Genomic DNA, 19,510 nt, shown 5'->3' on the forward strand with positions numbered 1-19,510 from the left:
GTTTTTACTTTTAATGTTCAATGGCAAAAGTTGGAAGCTATTGCATTTATTGCTATTTGGTTGGAAACAGAAAATGCTTCATATTATCTTGAATAATTTGATACTTGGCAATTGTTTTGAGCTCTCAAGTAGATCATGATTAAGCTCTTGCATCATGTAGTTTGAACCTATTAGTGGAGAACTACCGTAGAGCTTGTTGAAATTGGTTTGCATGATTGGTCTCTCTAAGGTCTAGATATTTTCTGGTAAAAGTGTTTGAGCAACAAGGAAGACAGTGTAGAGTCTTATAATGCATGCAATATGTTCTTATGTAAGTTTTGCTGTACCGGTTCATACTTGTGTTTGCTTCAAACAACCTTGCTAGCCAAAGCCTTGTGCTGAGAGGAAATGCTTCTCGTGCATCCAAAACCTTGAGCCAAAACCTATGCCATGTGTGTCCACCATAACTACCTACTATGTGGTATTTCTCTGCCATTCCAAGTAAATACTTCATGTGCTACCTTTAAACAATTCAAAAGTTATTATCTCTTATTTGTGTCAATGTTTTATAGCTCATGAGGAAGTATGTGGTGTTTTATCTTTCAAACTTGTTGGGCAGCTTTCACCAATGGACTAGTGGCTTCACCCGCTTATCCAATAATTTTGCAAAAAGAGCTGGCAACGGGGTTCCCATCCACAATTAATTAACTTTCATTAATAATTCTCTTCACATGTTTTGCTCTGATTCATCAGTAAGCAACTTAATTTTGCAAAGAGACACTCCTTCATGGTATGTGATTGTTGGAAGGCACCCGAGGATTCGGTTAGCCATGGCTTGAGAAAGCAAAGGTTGGAAGGAGTGTCACCCAAAAATAAAATAAACCACACTAAAGTACATGTGTAAACAAAAGAGAAGAGGGATGATCTACCTTGGTGGTAGAGATAACGTCCTTCATGGGAGCAGCTCTTTGAAAGTTTGCCTGGCAAGGGGGTTAGAGTGCCCACTACCATTCGTTGAAAACAACAAACACATCTCAAAACTTTACTTTTATGCTCTCTATATGATTTCAAAACTTGAAAAGCTCTAGCACATGATTTTATCCCTGCTTCCCTCTGTGAAGGGTCATTCTTTTACTTTATGTTGAGTCAGTTTACCTACTTCCTTCCATCTTAGAAGCAAACACTTGTGTCAACTGTGCATTGATTCTTACATACTTGCTTATTTGCATTCATCATATTACTTTATGTTGACAATTATCCATGAGATATGTATGTTGAAAGTTGAAAGCGACTGCTGAAACTTAATCTTCCTTTGTGTTGCTTCGATGCCTTTACTTTGAATTTATTGCTTTATGGGTTAACTCTTATGCAAGACTTTTGATGCTTGTCTTGAAAGTACTATTCATAAAAAGTTTTGCTATATGTTATCTATTTGGTTAGCAAATATAGATCATTGCCTTGAGTCACTTCATTCATCTCATATGCTTTACAATAGTATGATCAAGGTTATGTAAGTACCATGTCACTATATAAATTATTCTTTTTATCGTTTACCTACTCGAGGGCGAGCAGGAACTAAGCTTGGGGATGCTGATACGTCTCCAACGTATCTATAATTTCTGATATTCCATGCTGGTTTTATGACAATACCTACATGTTTTGCTCACACTTTATAATGTTTTTATGTGTTTTCCGGAACTAACCTATTAACAAGATGCCACAGTGCCAGTTCCTGTTTTCTGTTGTTTTTGGTTCCAGAAAGGCTATTCGGGCAATATTCTCGGAATTCCCGGAAGACCCCAGAACACCGAAGGAGAGTCGGAGGCGGGCCAGAGGGCCACCACACCATAAGGCGGCGCGGCCTCAGGCCTGGCCGCGCCAGCCTATGGTGAGGAGGCCCCAGGGACCTCCCTGCGCCGCCTCTTCGCCTATAAGACCCCTTTCGACCTAAAAACGCGAGACCAATTGATGAAACTCCAGAAAGACTCCAGGGGCGCCGCCGCCATCGCGAAACTCCAATTCGGGGGACAGAACTCTCTGTTCCGGCACCCTGCCGGGACGGGGAAGTGCCCCCGGAAGCCATCTCCATCGACGCCACCGCCTCCATCATGCTCCATGAGTAGTTCCCCCATGGACTACGGGTTCTAGCAGTAGCTAGTTGGTACTCTCTCTCCCATGTACTTCAATACAATGATCTCATGAGCTGCCTTACATGATTGAGATCCATCTGATGTAATCAGTGTTGTGTTTGTTGGGATCCGATGGATGATACATTATGATTAGTCTATCTATAAAGTTTGTGAAGTTATTGTTGCTGCAATCTTGTTATGCTTAATGCTTGTCACTAGGGCCCGAGTGGCATGATCTTAGATTTAAGCTCTATAATTATTGCTTAGATTGTATCTACAAGTTGTTTGCACATATTGCTGTCCGGAACCCGAGGCCCCAAAGTGACAGAAATTGGGACAACCGGAGGGGAAGGCTGTGATATGAGGATCACATGTTTTCACCAAGTGTTAATGCTTTGCTCCGGTGCTCTATTAAAAGGAGTACCTTAATAGCCAGTAGATTCCCTTGAGGCCCGGCTGCCACCGGCTGGTAGGACAAAAGATGTTGTAGAAGTTTCTCATTGCGAGCACGTATGACTATATATGGAAAACATGCCTACATGATTAATAATCTTGATGTTCTGTCTTAATGCTTTCAATCCTATCAATTGCCCAACTGTAATTTGTTCACCCAACACTTGTCACTTGTTATTGGAGAGTTACCACTAGTGTAGATCGCTGGGAACCCCGGTCCATCTTTCATCATCATATACTCGTTCTATATGTCATTGGAAGTAGTATCAACTATTTTCTGGTGCCATCGCCTCTGTGTTATTGCTACTGCTGCTGTGTTACTGTTACTATTGCTCTCATATTACTGCTGCTTTCACATCACCCCTATTACTAGTGCTTTTCCAGGTGCAGCTGAATTGACAACTCAGTTGTTAAGGCTTATAAGTATTCTTTACCTCCCCTTGTGTCGAATCAATAAATTTGGGTTTTACTTCCCTCGAAGGCTGTTGCGATCCCCTATACTTGTGGGTTATCATACTTCTGTACGAGAATTAATTAAAATGTTTGGTTCTGGTTTGATAATCTTCAAGGATATGCACATTACTGGAAACACTTTTGTATTGTGTTTGATGTTACTGTTATGGAATTTGCGGTTTGATTAATACTACATTGATAAATGACTGTCCCAAATATTGGAAGTTAATTAATGTTCCAACGCCATCAGACAGTTTGGTAAAGATAATTGGCATGGGCAGGTGGGCAACTGAAGGTTGGTCGGCAAGTTATACACCGACCGACTGTTGGTAGGGAAACAAAAGTTGGTTGGGGAAAATTGGTCGGTCAGGATAGTATATGTTGGCCGGGAAAGAAATTGTAGAACCAACAAACAGTCCGTCGGCAAAGAGATGTAGGTCGGCAAAGGTCTTTGTCGACTAGACTTTCAGTGACCGACCTTATTGGTCGGTAAAACCCTTTCCCAACCGACATTCTGTCAGCGAAACCTGCTTTCCCGACCGACTTATCTGTTGGGGTTCTAATGCTGTGGTGTAGTGAGGGCCGAGCCGCGTTCTAGCATCAATCGGTTCTCAGAGCACCTCCGGGAAAGGCCCTGGAGGAACGCCCAGAATGACAGTTTCTCCGGGGCCAGGCCCGTTCTCGCGCCACTTTGGCTCCAGCGATGCAACGCTTGCACGAGCAGTTGCTTACGCTCACTCTCTCCCTTAAACTACTCCACACACCCACTCTCAAATCAACACAAACATAGTATGAATCGAAATAAGATGTAGACGAAAAAGATATGTGTCGATGATACGAACCAATTCCCACAATCGTTTTCGAGTTTTGTCGGTCGTAAATCGTCAATTTTGTGTATGATGTCTAAGCTTGGGGGGAGTTGATACGTCCATTTTGCATCACTATTTTATATCATATTTTGCTGTTATTCATTGATATATTTCATATTTAGAGGTGATACTTATGTTATTTCATCTATTTTGCATGTTTCATGATTATTGGAGAATCGCGCACCGGAGTCAGGATTCTGCTGGAAAAAGCACCGCCAGAATGCAATATTTCGGAGGATCAACAATTGACGGAAATTATATGAAAAATCCTATTTTTCCAGAAGACGAAGAGAGCCAGAAGGAGGAGCCGAGGAGGGCCGCCATGGGCCCCCCTCACAGGCCAGCGCGGGCCCTGCCCTGGCCGCGCCGCCATGTGGGGAGGGGGCCCACAGCCCCCTCTGGCCTCCTCTCCTTCGCGTACTTCTTCGTTCTGAAAACCTAAGCTCCAGAGGATAGTCGCGAAGAGTCATAGCCGCCTCTGCAGGGTGGAAAACACCAGAGAGAAAAGAGCTCTCCGGCAGGCTGAGATCCGCCGGGGAAATTCCCTCCCGGAGGGGAAATCGACGCCATCGTCACCGTCATCGAGCTGGACATCATCTCCATCGTCATCACCATCATCTCCATCATCATCACCGCCGTCTCCACCGCTGCACATCGTCACCGCTGTAACAATTAGGGTTGGATCTTGATTGCTTGATAGGGGAAACTCTCCCGGTATTGATTTCTACTTGTTATTGATGCTATTGAGTGAAACCATTGAACCAAGGTTTATATTCAGATTGTTATTCATCATCATATCACCTCTGATCATGTTCCATATGATGTCTCGTGAGTAGTTCGTTTAGTTCTTGAGGACATGGGTGAAGTCTAAATGTTAGTAGTGGATTATGGTTGAGTAATATTCAATGTTATGATATTTAAGTTGTGGTGTTATTCTTCTAGTGGTGTCATGTGAACGTCGACTACATGATACTTCACCTTTATGGGCCTAGGGGAATACATCTTGTACTCGTTTGCTAATTGCGGGGTTGCCGGAGTGACAGAAACCTGAACCCCCGTTGGTATATTGATGCAGAAGGGATAGCAGGATCTCAGAGTTTAAGGCTGTGGTTAGATTTATCTTAATTACTTTCTTGTAGTAGCGGATGCTTGCAAGGGGTATAATCACAAGTATGTATTAGTCCTAGGAAGGGCGGTGCATTAGCACAGGTTCACCCACACAACACTTATCAAAACAATGAAGATTAATCAGCTATATGAAGCGAAATCACTAGACTAAACTCCCATGTGTCCTCAAGAACGTTTGGTCATTATAAGTAAACAAACTGGCTTGTCCTTTGTGCTAAAAAGGATTGGGCCACTCGCTGCAATTGTTACTCTCGCATTTTACTTACTCGTACTTTATTCATCTGCGACATCTAAACCCCCTGAATACTTGTTTGTTAGCATTTACAGTGAATCCTTCATCGAAACTGCTTGTCAATACCTTCTGCTCCTCGTTGGGATCGACATTCTTACTTATCGAAAATACTACGATACACCCCCTATACTTGTGGGTCATCAAGACTATTTTCTGGCGCCGTTGCCGGGGAGTGAAGCGCTATTGGTAAGTGGAATTGGTAAGGGAAACTTTTACTGTTTGTGCTGATTTTATTTCTGCCTGCTGCTATAATTCATTATGGAGAGATCTTCTCTTGAATTTTTATTTGGAAAATCTACTACTACTGCAAAGGTAGTGGATGAGGCGCCAGGTGAGAAAGAGGTTCCATACAAAATACCTATGAAAATTATTGAATGTGTTGTGGATAACCGCTATGAGGGGGATGGAACAGTCCATCCTGGTGATCATTTACTGTTCTTACATGAATTATGCGGTTTATTCAAGTGTGCAGGTATTGCTATGGATGAAGTTAGGAAGAAACTATTCTCTATATCGCTGTCTGGGAAAGCGGCGCATTGGTATAAATTACTGAATAATGGGGATTCTCTTGAATGGAATGATATTGTGCCCCTATTTTACTCAAATTTCTATCCTCCAAGTGAAATTCACAAAGACCGGAACCGCATATATAATTTCTGGCCTCATGATGGAGAGAGTATTGCCCAAGCGTGGGGGAGATTGAAGTCTTTAATGCTCAAATGCCCCATTCATGAGCTTCCTGGTAATATTATCATTGATAATTTCTATGCAAGACTTTCTTTTCAAGATAAGACCTTGCTGGATACTTCTTTTTCTGGATCATTTACACGCAATAAAGAAGAGTTTAAAAGGGACCTTCTTGATCGGATTCAGGAGAATACTGAAGGATGGGAGAACGACAAAGGTAGAGAGTCAGGTATAAACTATGATTATAAATGCATTGAAGCTTTTATGGATACTGATAAATTTCGTAATATTAGTGCTACTTATGGTCTTGATTCTCAAGTCGTTGCAAATCTTTATAAAGCTTTTGACTCTCATTATGAATTGCCTAAGAAGAATTTTGATAAGTATCATGAACCGTATAAAGATAAAATTGATTCATCTATAAATAAATGTGTTGTAATTGAAACTGTTGATCATGTTCTTCCTGAAGCTTATATTGAAAAAACTCCTTTCCCTGCTAAAATGAAGGAGTACTCTGTTATAAATAGTGCTGTTAATAAAAGTGAAAAGAAACCTGTAGAACCTGAAGAGCAAATAAAGGTTGAACCTGCTATTGCAATAGTTAAAGATCTTGCGACTGAAAATGTGGAAGATGGTCATATTATTTTCTGTGAAGATGCTTCTAATATTGTTTCACATCCTAATAAGTCTTGGAAAACTAGTGTTCCTATGCTATCTGTTAGAATTGGTGATCATTGCTATTATGGCTTATGCGATATTGGTGCAAGTATTAGTGCTATTCCTTATGAGCTTTACACGGAGATTATGCACGAAATTGGTTCTTGTGAACTTGAAGATATTGATGTGGTTATTCGGCTAGCTAATAGAGAAACTATCTCTCCAATTGGTATTGTTCGAGATGTGGAAGTTCTATGTGGTAAGATTAAATATCCTGCTGACTTTTTGGTACTTGGTTCTGCTGCTAGTAAGCATTGTCCTATCATTTTTGGTAGACCTTTTCTAAATACTTGTGGAGCTGTTATAGATTGCAAGAAAGAGAAAATTGTGACTAAATTTGCTGGTGAATCTTATGAGTTTAATTTCTCTAAATTTGCCAAAACTCCTTATAAAGCTGATTCGCCTAATAATGATTTTAGAGTGGAACAGTGTGCATCTATTGCTCTTGCTCCTAATAATCCTTTGCAGAAATATTTGGAGAATAGTGAGAGTGAAGTCTTTAGGGAAGAAAGAAATGGGCTTGATGAAATTTTCCTTCGTCAACCTATTCTTAAGCATGATTTACCGGTAGAAGATCTAGGTACAACACTACCACCAAAGGAAGATCCTGTTTTTGATTTAAAACCATTGCATGATAATCTTAAATATGCTCATATTGATGATAAGAAAATATATCCTGTTATTATTAGTTCTAAGCTTTCAGAGATTGAGGAAGAAAGGTTATTGGAAATATTGAAGAAACACCGAGGAGCTATTGGCTACACTCTTGATGACTTGAAGGGGATTTCTCCCTCTATTTGCCAACATGCCATTAATATGGAAGATGATGCAAAGCCTGTTGTTGAACATCAGCGTCGTTTAATTCCTAAAATGAAGGATGTGGTAAGAAACGAGGTATTAAAACTTCTTGAAGCTGGTATTATATATCCTATTGCTGATAGTAGATGGGTTAGTCCTGTGCATTGTGTTCCTAAGAAAGGAGGAGTGACTGTTGTACCTAATGATAATGATGAGCTCATACCTCAAAGAGTAGTTGTAGGGTATAAAATGTGCATTGATTATCGAAAAGTTAATAAGGTTACTAAGAAAGATCATTACCCTTTACCTTTTATTGATCAATTGTTAGAAAGGTTGTCTAAAAATACTCATTTTTGCTTTCTTGATGGTTATTCTGGGTTTTCACAAATTGCTATTAAAACTAAGGATCAAGAGAAAACCACTTTCACTTGTCCCTATGGAACTTATGCTTATAGACGTATGCCTTTTGGTTTATGTAATGCTCCTGCTACTTTTCAAAGATGCATGTCTGCTATTTTTCATGGCTTTTGCGAGAATACTGTAGAGGTATTCATGGATGATTTTTCTGTCTATGGGAATTATTTTGATAATTGCTTGCGAAACCTCGATAAAGTTTTGCAGAGATGTGAAGAAACTAACCTTGTTCTTAATTGGGAGAAATGCCACTTTATGGTTAATGAAGGAATTGTATTGGGACATAAAATTTCCGAGAGAGGTATTGAAGTTGATAGAGCTAAAGTTGAAGCAATTGAGAAGATGCCTTATCCCAGGGATGTTAAAGGTATTCGTAGTGTTCTTGGTCATGCTGGGTTTTATAGGAGATTCATTAAAGATTTCTCCAAGATTTCAAAACCTCTTACTAATCTTCTTCAAAAAGATGTACCTTTTGTTTTTATTGTAAGGAAGCTTTTGAAACTCTAAAGAAAGCATTAACAACTGCTCCTATAGTTGAACCTCCTGATTGGAACTTACCTTTTGAAATTATGTGTGATGCTAGTGATTTTGCTGTAGGCGCTGTTCTTGGACAGCGAGTAGATAAAAAATTAAATGTTATTCATTATGCTAGTAAAACTCTTGATGCTTCTCAAAGAAATTATGCTACAACTGAAAAAGAACTGTTAGCGGGAGTCTTTGCTTGTGACAAGTTTAGATCCTATATTGTTGATTCAAAAGTTACAATTCATACTGATCATGCTGCAATTAGATACCTTATGCAAAAGAAAGATGCTAAGCCAAGGCTTATTAGATGGGTGCTTCTGTTACAAGAATTTGATTTGCATATTATAGATAGGAAAGGTGCTGATAATCCTGTTGCTGATAACTTGTCTAGATTGGAAAATATTGCTTATGATCTTGTTCCTGTTAATGATAGTTTTCCAAATGAACAATTGGCTGTAATAAAGGTGAGCTCGCGAGATAGCCCTTGGTATGCTGATTATGCTAACTTTATTGTTTCCAAGTACTTGCCTCCAACCTTTTCAGCTTAGCAAAGGAGGAAATTCTTTTATGACTTGAGGCATTATTTTTGGGATGACCACACTTATATAAAGAAGGTGTGGATGGTATTCTGCGAAGATGCGTTCCTGAATATGAACAACAAGAGATATTGAGTAAATGTCATGGTAGTGCTTATAGAGGACATCACGCCGGAGATAGAACCGCGCAAAAGGTTCTACAATCAGGTTTTTATTGGCCAACTCTCTTCAAGGATGCAAGAAAGTTTATTTTATCTTGTGATGAATGTCAAAGGGTTGGTAATATTTCCAGACGCAATGAAATGCCTATGAATTATACTCTTGTTATTGAACCATTTGATTGTTGGGGATTTGACTTCATGGGACCTTTCCCTTCTTCAGAAGGTAACACTCATATACTTGTTGTTGTTGATTATGTTACTAAATGGGTGGAAGCCATACCCACAAAAAGTGCTGATGGTGAGACCTCTTTAAGAATGCTTTTAGATATTATTTTTCCTAGATTTGGAGTTCCTAGATATATTATGACTGATGGAGGTTCTCATTTTATTCATGGTGGTTTTAGAAAAACTCTTGCTAAATATGGTATTAACCATAGGATTGCTTCCGCTTATCATCCTCAAACTAGTGGGCAAGTAGAACTATCAAATAGAGAGATTAAATCTATCTTGCAAAAGACTGTTAATAAGTCTAGAAAGAATTGGGATAATAAATTGAAGGGAGCACTATGGGCTTATAGAACTGCTTATAAAAATCCCATGGGTATGTCACCTTATAAAATGGTTTATGGAAAAGCTTGTCATTTACCTTTAGAACTAGAGCACAAAGCTTATTGGGCTGTAACAGAACTAAATAAAGATCCTAAACTTGCCGGTAAGAAAAGATTGCTACAATTGAGTTCTCTAGATGAATGGAGAAGTGAAGCTTATGAAAATGCTAAACTCTTTAAAGAGAAAGTTAAGAAATGGCATGATAGAAGAATTATTAAAAGAGAATTTAATGTTGGGGATAAAGTCCTATTGTATCGGTCTCGTCTCAGATTCTTTGCAGGGAAGTTACTCTCAAAATGGGAAGGACCATATGTTATTGAGGAGGTATATCGTTCAGGAGCAATTAAAATTAGTTCTCTCCAAGGCGATGCCACAAAAGTGGTGAATGGACAAAGACTCAAGCATTATATCTCTGGAGATTCTTATAATGAATATGTTGATGTTATTCGAGTGGTAACTCCGGAAGCTTTCATCAAAGGCCAATTTGACAGTTCTGCAGAATTCGACTTTGAATAGGTAACAGTACTGGTAATGAAAAGTTCGCGTTTTACTTTCCGAACAATGTTTTTGCTGTTTTTGGAAAATATGAAAAATTACGAGATCGAAACGGAGTGGAGGAAACGCACGAGGGCGTGCCCCCATAGGCCGGCGCGGGCCCCAGCCTGGCCGCGCCGCCCTATGAGGTGGGTCCCTCGTTGCCCCTCTCCGACTCTGGTTCGATCTGGTACTTTCCTTTTGTTGTAAAAATTCCTGCTATATAATCCCCCGGGCCCCTGGAGGTCCGTATATTGTTTTCTCGATGTGTTTTGTTTCGAGCTGTTTCTGCCAGGATCTGTCTTTCATCTAGGAGCATCATGGTCTCCAACAACAAGGGCAAGGGGCTTTTGGATGAAGATAGTTGATATGTCTCCGACGTATCGATAATTTCTTATGTTCCATGCCACATTATTGATGATATCTACATGTTTTATGCATACTTTATGTCATATTTATGCGTTTTCCAGAACTAACCTATTGACGAGATGCCGAAGGGATTCTTTGTTTTCTGCTGTTTTTGGTTTCAGAAATCCTAGTAAGGAAATATTCTCGGAATCGGACGAAATCAACGCCCAGCATCTTAGAATCCCCGGAAGCATCCAGAACACCCGAGAGCCGCCAGAGAGGGGACACAGGCCCCCCGGATGATAGGCCGGTGCGGCCCAGGGGTGGCCCGCGCCCCCCTGTGGTGACGTCTCCTCGTTGACCCTCCGACGCCGCCTCTTCGCCTATTTAAGCCCCCTCGACCTAAAACCTCGAGACGAAAAAGCCACGGTACGATAAACCTTCCAGAGCCGCCGCCATCGCGAAGCCAAGATCTGGGGGACAGGAGTCTCTGTTCCGGCACGCCGCCGGGATGGGGAAGTGCTCCCGGAAGGCTTCTCCATCGACACCGCTGCCATCTCCACCGCCATCTTCATCACCGCTGCTGTCTCCCATGAGGAGGGAGTAGTTCTCCATCGAGGCTAAGGGCTGTACCGGTAGCTATGTGGTTAATCTCTCTCCTATGTACTTCAATACAATAATCTCATGAGCTGCCTTACATGATTGAGATTCATATGATGATGCTTGTAATCTAGATGTCATTATGCTAGTCAAGTGGATTTTACTTATGTGATCTCCGGAGACTCCTTGTCCCACGTGTGTAAAGGTGACAGTGTGTGCACCGTGTGGGTCTTTTAGGCTATATTTCACATAATACTTATTCACTGTTATGAATGGCATAGTGAAGTGCTTATTTATATCTCTTTATGATTGCAATGTGTTTTGTATCACAATTTATCTGTGTGCTACTCTAGTGATGTTATTAAAGTAGTCTATTCCTCCTGCACGGTGTAATGGTGACAGTGTGTGCATCGTGTAGTACTTGGCGTAGGTTATGATTGTGATCTCTTGTAGATTATGAAGTTAACTATTGCTATGATAGTATTGATGTGATCTATTCCTCCTTTCGTAGCGTGAAGGTGACAGTGTGCATGCTATGTTAGTACTTGGTTTGGTTGTGTTGATCTGTCGTGCACTCTAAGGTTATTTAAATATGAACATCGAATATTGTGGAGCTTGTTAACTCCGGCATTGAGGGTTCGTGTAATCCTACACAGTTAGTGGTGTTCATCATCCAACAAGAGAGTGTAGAGTCTAGCATCTATTTATTTATTCTGTTATGTGATCAATGTTGAGAGTGTCCACTAGTGAAAGTATGATCCCTAGGCCTTGTTTCCAATACTGCTATCGCTGCTTGTTTACTGTTCTACTGCATCTGTACTGCCCGCAATATTACCACCATCAACCACACGCCAGTCCTGGCCAGTGATGGCGTGTATTTCACACGTTCGTTGGGCAACCCCAAGAGGAAGGTATGATGCGCACAGCAGCAAGTTTTCCCTCAGAAAGAAACCAAGGTTTATCGAACCAGGAGGAGCCAAGAAGCACGTTGAAGGTTGATGGCGGCGGGATGTAGTGCGGCGCAACACCAGGGATTCCGGCGCCAACGTGGAACCTGCACAACACAACCAAAGTACTTTGCCCCAACGAAACAGTGAGGTTGTCAATCTCACCGGCTTGCTGTAACAAAGGATTAACCGTATTGTGTGGAAGATGATTGTTTGCAGAAAACAGTAGAACAATATTGCAGTAGATTGTATTTCAGTAAAGAGAATTGGACCGGGGTCCACAGTTCACTAGAGGTGTCTCTCCCATAAGATAAACAGCATGTTGGGTGAACAAATTACAGTTGGGCAATTGACAAATAAAGAGGGCATGACCATGCACATACATATCATGATGAGTATTGTGAGATTTAATTGGGCATTACGACAAAGTACATAGACCGTCATCCAACTGCATCTATGCCTAAAAAGTCCACCTTCAGGTTATCATCCGAACCCCCTCCAGTATTAAGTTGCTAACAACAGACAATTGCATTAAGTATGGTGCGTAATGTAACTAGTGACTACATCCTTGAACATAGTACTAATGTTTTATCCCTAGTGGCAACAACACATCCGTAACCTTAGTGGTTCTTGTCACTCCTCCAGATTCACGGAGACATGAACCCACTATCGAGCATAAATACTCCCTCTTGGAGTTACTAGCATCAACTTGGCCAGAGCATCTACTAATAACGGAGAGCATGCAAGATCATAAACAACACATAGACATAACTTTGATAATCAACATAACAAGTATTCTCTATTCATCGGATCCCAACAAACGCAACATATAGAATTGCAGATAGATGATCTTGATCATGTTAGGCAGCTCACAAGATCCGACAATGATAGCACAATGGGGAGAAGACAACCATCTAGCTACTGCTATGGACCCATAGTCCAGGGGGTAGACTAGTCCCACCTCACACCGGAGGCGACCATGGCGGCGTAGAGTCCTCCGGGAGATGATTCCCCTCTCCGGCAGGGTGCCGGAGGCGATCTCTGGATCCCCCGAGATGGGATCGGCGGCGGCGGCGTCTCGGAAGGTTTTCCGTATCGTGGTTCTCAGATGCGGGGGTTTCGTCACGGAGACTTTTTATAGGCGGAAGGGCAGGTCAAGAGGCGGCACGGGGGCCCCACACTACAGGTCGGCGCGGCCAAGGGGGGGGCGCCGCCCTATGGTGTGGCCCCTCCGTGGCCCCTCTTCGTCTCTCCTTCGGACTTCTGGAAGCTTCGTGAGAAAATAGGCCCCAGGCTTTGATTTCGTCCAATTCCGAGAATATTTCCTTACTAGGATTTCTGAAACCAAAAACAGCAGAAAACAAAGAATCGGCACTTCGGCACCTTGTTAATAGGTTAGTTCCGGAAAATGCACGAATATGACATAAAGTGTGCATAAAACATGTAGATAACATCAATAATGTGGCATGGAACATAAGAAATTATCGATACGTCGGAGACGTATCAGCATCCCCAAGCTTAGTTCTGCTCGTCCCGAGCAGGTAAAACGATAACAAAGATAATTTCTGGAGTGACATGCCATCATAATCTTGATCATACTATTTGTAAAGCATATGTAGTGAATGCAGCGATCGAAACAATGTATATGACATGAGTAAACAAGTGAATCATATAGCAAAGACTTTTCATGAATAGCACTTCAAGACAAGCATCAATAAGTCTTGCATAAGAGTTAACTCATAAAGCAATAATTCAAAGTAGAGATATTGAAGCAACACAAAAGAAGATTAAGTTTCAGCGGTTGCTTTCAACTTGTAACATGTATATCTCATGGATATTGTCAACATAGAGTAATATAATAAGTGCAATAAGCAAATATGTAGGAATCAATGCACAGTTCACACAAGTGTTTGCTTCTTGAGGTGGAGAGAGATAGGTGAACTGACTCAACATTGAAAGTAAAAGAATGGTCCTCCATAGAGGAAAAGCATCGATTGCTATATTTGTGCTAGAGCTTTGATTTTGAAAACATGAAACAATTTTGTCAACGGTAGTAATAAAGCATATGCATCATGTAAATTATATCTTATAAGTTGCAAGCCTCATGCATAGTGTACTAATAGTGCCCGCACCTTGTCCTAATTAGCTTGGACTACCGGGTCATCACAATGCATTGTTTTTACCAAGTGTCACAAAGGGGTACCTCTATGCCGCCTCGTACAAAGGTCTAAGGAGAAAGCTCGCATTGGATTTCTCGCTATTGATTATTCTTCAACTTAGACATCCATACCGGGACAACATAGACAACAGATAATGGACTCCTCTTTTATGCATAAGCATATAACAACAATTAATAATTTTCTCATTTGAGATTTGAGGATTGTTGTCCAAAACTGAAACTTCCACCATGGATCATGGCTTTAGTTAGCGGCCCAATGTTCTTCTCTAACATATGCATGCTTAACCATATGGTGGTAGATCTCTCTTACTTCAGACAAGACGAACATGCATAGCAACTCACATGAAATTCAACAATGAAAAGTTGATGGCGTCCCCAGTGAACATGGTTATCGCACAACAAGCAACTTAATAAGAGATAAAGTGCATAATTACATATTCAATACCACAATAGTTTTTAAGCTATTTGTCCCATGAGCTATATATTGCAAAGGTGAATGATGGAATTTTAAAGGTAGCACTCAAGCAATTTACTTTGGAATGGCGGAAAAATACCATGTAGTATAGGTAGGTATGGTGGACACAAATGGCATAGTGGTTGGCTCAAGTATTTTGGATGCATGAGAAGTATTCCCTCTCGATACAAGGTTTAGGCTAGCAAGGCTTATTTGAAACAAACACAAGGATGAACCGGTGCAGCAAAACTCACATAAAAGACATATTGAAAACATTATAAGACTCTACACCGTCTTCCTTGTTGTTCAAACTCAATACTAGAAATTATCTAGACCTTAGAGAAACCAAATATGCAAACCAAATTTTAGCATGCTCTATGTATTTCTTCATTAATGGGTGCAAAGCATATGATGCAAGAGCTTAATCATGAGCACAACAATTGCCAAGTATCACATTACCCAAGACATTTATAGCAATTACTACATGTATCATTTTCCAATTCCAACCATATAACAATTTTAACGAAGAAGAAACTTCGCCATGAATACTATGAGTAGAAACCAAGGACATACTTGTCCATATGCTACAGCGGAGCGTGTCTCTCTCCCATAAAGTGAATGCTAGGATCCATTTTATTCAAACAAAACAAAAAACAAAAACAAACCGACGCTCCAAGAAAAAGCACATAAGATGTGATGGAATAAAAATATAGTTTCAGGGGAGGAACCTGATAATGTTGTCGATGAAGAAGGGGATGCCTTGGGCATCCCCAAGCTTAGACGCTTGAGTCTTCTTGATATATGCAGGGGTGAACCACCGGGTGCATCCCCAAGCTTAGAGCTTTCACTCTCCTTGATCATGTTGCATCATACTCCTCTCTTGATCCTTGAAAACTTCCTCCACACCAAACTCGAAACAACTCATTAGAGGGTTAGTGCACAATATAAATTGACATATTCAGAGGTGACACAATCATTCTTAACACTTCTGGACATTGCATAATGCTACTGGACATTAATGGATCAAAGAAATTCATCCAACATAGCGAAAGAGGCAATGCGAAATAAAAGGCAGAATCTGTCAAAACAGAACAGTTCGTATTGACGAATTTTAAAATGGCACCAGACTTGCTCAAATGAAAATGCTCAAATTGAATTAAAGTTGCGTACATATCTGAGGATCATGCACGTAAATTGGCTTAATTTTCTGAGCTACCTACAGGGAGGTGGACCCAGATTCGTGACAGCAAAGAAATCTGGAACTGTGCAGTAATCCAAATCTAGTACTTACTTTTCTATCAACGGCTTAACTTGGCCCAACAAAACACAAAACTAAGATAAGGAGAGGTTGCTACAGTAGTAAACAACTTCCAAGACACAAAATAAAAACAAAGTACTGTAGGTAAAAACATGGGTTGTCTCCCATAAGCGCTTTTCTTTAACGCCTTTCAGCTAGGCGCAGAAAGTGTGTATCAAGTATTATCAAGAGATGGTGCATTGTTATCATGAGCTCCCCCATCCATAGTGGTACTAAGGGCTTTGTCAATTTTAGGCCTATAATAATACTTCTTTGGTCTAGGCACTTTAGAGACATACATAAACTTTTGCTCCTTACCCACATAAGCTTTCTCCTTATATTTAAGAGAAGAAAATGTTGAACCCAAGGTTCCCATAGCTTTTTCAAGTTCGTCAATCCTATTGATTTGATCATCATGGACAGCATTAGTTCCTAGGACACTAATTCTTTCATCAATTCCTCCTAAGGATTTATCAAGTTCATCAGTTTTATCAAGTAATATTTCCAATTTAGCTTCAATACTTGGAAAATTTTTCTCTATGGTTTCCAATTTTTTCATAACATCTTCAAGAGAGATTTCAGTTTTAACTTTATCAACAGGGGGTATTCCAAATAAGCTCTCAATAATGCAACTAGCTTCTAATGTAGGAGTACTTAGGAAGTCACCTTTTGCGAGACTATCAAGAACATATCTATTCCAGCTAGAGATACCAACATAAAAATTCCTGAGTAAAATAATGGTGGAGTGCTTCTTAGTGCATCTATTATGAGCATCGCTAATTCTATACCAAGCATCTCTCAAACATTCTCCCCCTCGTTGCTTAAACGTGCGAACTTCAACTTCAGGATTACTCATTTTAGTAGTAGTAAATAAAGCAAACTAGATAAAGTAAATGCAAGTAAACTAATTTTTTTGTGTTTTCGATATAGCAAACAAGATAGCAAATAAAGTAAAACTAGCAACTAATTTTTTTGTATTTTGATTTAGTGCAGCAAACAAAGTAGTAAATAAAACTAAGCAAGACAAAAACAAAGTAAAGAGATTGAGAAGTGGAGACTCCCCTTGCAGCGTGTCTTGATCTCCCCGGCAACGGCGCCAGAAAAAGAGCTTGATGGCGTGTATTTCACACGTTCGTTGGGCAACCCCAAGAGGAAGGTATGATGCGCACAGCAGCAAGTTTTCCCTCAGAAAGAAACCAAGGTTTATCGAACCAGGAGGAGCCAAGAAGCACGTTGAAGGTTGATGGCGGCGGGATGTAGTGCGGCGCAACACCAGGGATTCCGGCGCCAACGTGGAACCTGCACAACACAACCAAAGTACTTTGCCCCAACGAAACAGTGAGGTTGTCAATCTCACCGGCTTGCTGTAACAAAGGATTAACCGTATTGTGTGGAAGATGATTGTTTGCAGAAAACAGTAGAACAATATTGCAGTAGATTGTATTTCAGTAAAGAGAATTGGACCGGGGTCCACAGTTCACTAGAGGTGTCTCTCCCATAAGATAAACAGCATGTTGGGTGAACAAATTACAGTTGGGCAATTGACAAATAAAGAGGGCATGACCATGCACATACATATCATGATGAGTATTGTGAGATTTAATTGGGCATTACGACAAAGTACATAGACCGTCATCCAACTGCATCTATGCCTAAAAAGTCCACCTTCAGGTTATCATCCGAACCCCCTCCAGTATTAAGTTGCTAACAACAGACAATTGCATTAAGTATGGTGCGTAATGTAACTAGTGACTACATCCTTGAACATAGTACTAATGTTTTATCCCTAGTGGCAACAGCACATCCGTAACCTTAGTGGTTCTTGTCACTCCTCCAGATTCACGGAGACATGAACCCACTATCGAGCATAAATACTCCCTCTTGGAGTTACTAGCATCAACTTGGCCAGAGCATCTACTAATAACGGAGAGCATGCAAGATCATAAACAACACATAGACATAACTTTGATAATCAACATAACAAGTATTCTCTATTCATCGGATCCCAACAAACGCAACATATAGAATTACAGATAGATGATCTTGATCATGTTAGGCAGCTCACAAGATCCGACAATGATAGCACAATGGGGAGAAGACAACCATCTAGCTACTGCTATGGACCCATAGTCCAGGGGTAGACTACTCACACATCACACCGGAGGCGACCATGGCGGCGTAGAGTCCTCCGGGAGATGATTCCCCTCTCCGGCAGGGTGCCGGAGGCGATCTCTGGATCCCCCGAGATGGGATCGGCGGCGGCGGCGTCTCCGGGAAGGTTTTCCGTATCGTGGTTCTCAGATGCTGGGGGTTTCGTCACGGAGACTTTTTATAGGCGGAAGGGCAGGTCAAGAGGTGGCACGGGGGCCCCACACTACTGGCCGGCGCGGCCAAGGGGGGCCGCGCCGCCTATGGTGTGGCCCCTCCGTGGCCCCTCTTCGTCTCTCCTTCGGACTTCGAAGCTTCGTGAGAAAATAGGCCCTGGGCTTTGATTTCGTCCAATTCCGAGAATATTTCCTTACTAGGATTTCTGAAACCAAAAACAGCAGAAACAAAGAATCGGCACTTCGGCACCTTGTTAATAGGTTAGTTCTGGAAAATGCACGAATATGACATAAAGTGTGCATAAAACATGTAGATAACATCAATAATGTGGCATGGAACATAAGAAATTATCGATACATCGGAGACGTATCAGCCAGCAAAGCACTTTTCTGGCACTGTTACTACTGCTCATACTTATTCATACCACCTGTATTTCACTATCTCTTCGCCGAACTAGTGCACCTATTAGGTGTGTTGGGGACACAAGAGACTTCTTGCTTTGTGGTTGCAGGGTTGCTTGAGAGGGATATCTTTGACCTCTTCCTCCCTGAGTTCGATAAACCTTGGGTGATCCACTTAAGGGAAACTTGCTGCTGTTCTACAAACCTCTGCTCTTGGAGGCCCAACACTGTCTACAAGAATAGAAGCATTCGTTGACATCAAGCACTTTTCTGGCGCCGTTGCCGGGGAACGAAGGAAAGCTACACCATTTCCTCCCTCGTCAACCACGCGCCAGTCCTGGGCAGCAAGCACTTTTCTGGCGCCGTTGCCGGGGAGGAAAGGTAAAAGGCACTCATACTTCGGTTCCAGGTAACAGTACTTTTCTGGCGCCATTGTGTTTGTGCTCGAAGCTATTTCCTTTAGATCCTGCAATTGCATCTTTTTGTTTCTTGTTTACACTAGTAAGGCATAATGGACAACAATGAGCTTCTTATTCTATTTCCTGATTTAAGACATGGATGGTTTGATCCAAAAATTAAAAAACCCATGGAACATATTAGTATGAACACTTTGAACACTATTGTTTCTAATGCTATGGAAAATTCTAAGCTTGGGGAAGCTGGTTTTGATGAGCA

The sequence above is a fragment of the Lolium perenne genome, chromosome 6, assembly GCF_019359855.2.
Source record: "Lolium perenne isolate Kyuss_39 chromosome 6, Kyuss_2.0, whole genome shotgun sequence".
In the NCBI taxonomy this organism is placed as follows: Eukaryota; Viridiplantae; Streptophyta; class Magnoliopsida; order Poales; family Poaceae; genus Lolium; species Lolium perenne.